Genomic DNA, 3,982 nt, shown 5'->3' with positions numbered 1-3,982 from the left:
TCCCGTCGGATTGCATCGGCTGTGGGGATGAAGACCACAACTCCCATGATTCCACACTCAGTCACAGTCACCAAACTACGCCTTTGCCTCTTTGTTTATTTTGAATACATGCCCTCTAGCGGCGAAAATTACATATTGTGCCTTTACGACGTAACCGACAGGTTTTTCGAGGATACCAAGATGGGTATTTTGACATAATTTGGTATGTATTTGTCGGTACAAGAGCAAGAAGAGGCAAATGTCGGAGTTCAAGCACTTTGAGACACGTCTCTCTGCGTGCGCCCTATGCGCACAGAACACCGCGCGTGGGTGCTGAATTGGCTCTTTCACATCTTTTTCTGTTTGCATGTTTAAACTGCGATTTGTATTTGTTCGTTCAGGTGCAGGAGGACATGAAGGAGAGCTCGGTTCAGTGTTGCTGTCCGTGAGACGTGGTTCTCTGCGTGTGCACCGAACACGGCACGCGAGTACTCAGTTGAGTTTTTCCGCGTCTTGTGTTTGAATGCTTTAAAAACAGAAATATTTCCAATATTGCGACGTAACTTAATTCGTTGTTTAAGGGCTCTGAGATGCGGCTCTTTGCGTATGCGCTGTGCGCAGAGAACACAGCACGCGGGTTGCTGAATTAACTTTCGCGCCTTTTGTGTTTGTTTGTTTAAACTGGCAAGGTTTTTTTGTTCGTTCAGACGCAGGAGGACACGAAGGAGAGGTCGGTTCTCAGTTGAGTTCTTTTGCATCTTGTGCTTGACACTTTTAAACTCTTTTGAATGTTTAAATTGGCAAGGCTTAAAAACACGTGCAAATGATAAGCTTTCGTGACGATGCGCAGCAGTGGCCCGGCAACTGTCCTGAGCGTCTTTTTAGGCTGACCTCAGCCAGTCGGTTGAGATCGCCGGGGGGCCCCTCTTCAGCCATGGGCCCCTATAATCGTCACCACCTTTCACCCCACTAGCGACGGCCCTGCTTAGCAAACGCAAAGCAACAGCTCAATGCAGACACTAGAAACAATCTAGAAAACTTTAACAACCATCGAAGCAAATTTTAGTATCACTGATATACTATTACAGTTTTTATTCATATTTTCAATTAGTTCTTATTTTTATGTCTTCTGTTTTCATTTTAATTTAAGTTAAAGTGTTCGTAACTGTTTTGTTTTTTTTGTCATTTTATTCTTTTTTTTTATGTGTGTACATTTTTTTGCTCATTTTTATTTCAGTTTTAGTTATTGTGCTACAAGTTACATCGAAAATTAATATTTTCAGTTAAGGTTTTAGTAATTTTGTCTTGTTTTTGTCATTTTTATTTATTTATTTTGTTAATATGTCTATAATCAATTTTTATTTTAGTTTTAGTTATTGTGGTACATCAAGTTGAACCAAAAATTAATTAAATGTTGCCTTGACAGCTATCGGAAATAACATAAATTCAAAATTACATATATATTATTTTATTTTATTTAACTATAGTTATATAGTTATATATATATATATATATATATATATATATTAAATAATATAATTGTATAATAACCTGGAAGAAACTTGCCAACAACCATCCATAAACCTGCAAGCCCCACTTTAGTTCTAGTAGAAATTGTCAATAATAGCATTTTTCCAATGCAATTAAAATTATTTGGGTCAGTGTGTTTTTTTTTTAGTAAATCGGGTGGAAAATAAGATCTGTTACCTTCCCTTCAGAATTACAAGTGAAAACGGAAGGTAATTCAGTCATAATATCAGAGGTCCCAAACAAAGGCAGTCCTTTATCATTCCTTATTGCTCTGTAAACAGATTATATCTTCTATGGTAATATAACCATGGCTCACTTCACAAACCAGTTGTATAATGACACATGCTACCTAAAGAAATTATTTGACATTTAAATGTTGACTATGTCCCAAACCGCATATACATATATACGCTGTTATATGCTTCATCCTTGGCGTTTTCTAGGTCAGAATATTTTAGATTAGATTTACATTACATTTACATTTAGTACACGCTGTTATCCAAAGCAACTTGCAAATGAGGTAAAAACAATAACTGCAATGCTGCAAAACCTAACTACAAGAGTAAATCAGAGTGGTACAAGACTGAAGATTTTCATCAATTAATATCAGATCATGGTTCTTTTCTGTGCCATTTTAATGTAACTTTTTTCTCCTGATAATATTTATGACGATTATATTGATTTATGATTAAAGATTAGGTAAATGGAAAAAAGTGATACATCAACGTCAATGGAAAATGTGATACGTAGGCTACTTGATTGTGTTTTCATGATAAAGGCACTTAACCTCAGGATGCTCCTGAGAAGAACCATAACCATGATATTTACTTCAGGACATGTGTAGTAAACATAATTTATACAGGTGTAGCCAAATGAAGAATTGCACAATGTGGTTTGTCATTCTGATAAATAAATAAAAATAAAAATAAATATATATGAATATAAGAATGATAGTCTGCCCTGGAAAATCCAGCTGAAACCAGTTTGACAGTCAGTAGGCTGGTCCAGATGGATTTCTAGCTGGTGGGGCTGAGGTCAGTTTGGTTAGCAGGCTGGATAGAACTAGTAGACCACCTTGTCTTAGTGGTGACCCATGCTGCAAAAGGTTATTAGCAACAAAACAACCGTTTTAAAATGTTTTAAAAACCAGCGTAACCACCACTGGTATGAGGTGTTTTTTTTTCCCCTGATGGAATGAGTGTAAAATGTGAATGGCCTTTTAAATAATAAAAAAATAAATAAATAATTGACTGGCATCAAACAACTTTTACTGCAGTTGAAAATTAACAAAAGGCTATTATCTTTTAGTGACATAATGGGTTTTTTTTTCTGACGTGCTCTTTCACAGAGAAATGTACTATTTTTTTGTATGACAGGTTAGTGACACTGATTACTATGTAGATGAAAAACATCGAAATAATTGTGCCATTTGGAACGACATAAGTGTGAGTAACAGATGGATTTCATTTTCTCTGTTCATCACACAAAACTATTGGATGACGATTTAGACGACTTTAAATATAGCGCAAGATAGAACTTGGATTTTAAAATCACTGTGCAGGAGCTTATCAAACATTAATGTTTGTGTTCACAAACAAAAATAAAATAATATGGGCTCCACAACAACACGAGAATGAGTAAAAGATGGTAAAATTTACATTTTAGCGGGGGCAAGCTATTTCTTAAAAACCGGGAATGTGTCGCCGCACTGACTGATGGTAAATTTGCCTCAGAAACAGAATCAGAATTAGCTTTATTCGCCATGTGTGTGCAAACACACAAGGAATTTGTTGCGTTTTTTAGGTGCTCTTGGTACAAGCATACATACATATTAGGGATGTAACGATATTCAAACCAAACTGAAAAACACTTCTGACACAGAAGAGCGTACACTGCTTGCGTTCAGCGGATATTCTCCAAAATAGCGCTATACAGTGATGCAGAGAGACACAGAATTGTTAAATAGTTATTTTTGTTTTCTTTGCGTACAAAAAGTAGTCGCTTCATAACGTTACGGTTAGGGCTGTGCAATATATCGAAATTATCGTAATATCGCAAATGTACATATCGCAATATGCATATCGCTACAGCTTGCAATATTTGGGGCCATGAACAAAAGACAAAGAGAAAATCACTCACTGCTCTTACCTAAATAACTTTTGTAGCTTAAATAAGAATCAGTGCATATTGAATACAAAGAGTAAATACTACGCAGTGTTTTATTTTTCCTTTTTATTATTCAGTTCCTAACTAATGTTAAAATGACATTTTTATGTAATGCTTGAGTAAAACACTACCGTTCACTTTCAGAAGTTGTTGTAGGGGTGCTTTCTTATTAGAATCAGAATGAGCTTTATTCACCACTTAAGTGTGCGCAAACACAAGGAATTTGTTGTGGTTTTACAGGAACTCTTCGTACATACATACATACAAATAACCATATATATATGACACAAGATAGTTATAGAAGTTC

Source organism: Sinocyclocheilus anshuiensis, unplaced genomic scaffold (assembly GCF_001515605.1).
Source record: "Sinocyclocheilus anshuiensis isolate Anshui unplaced genomic scaffold, SAMN03320099.WGS_v1.1 scaffold674, whole genome shotgun sequence".
NCBI lineage: Eukaryota > Metazoa > Chordata > Actinopteri > Cypriniformes > Cyprinidae > Sinocyclocheilus > Sinocyclocheilus anshuiensis.
This window is presented reverse-complemented; position numbering follows the sequence as displayed.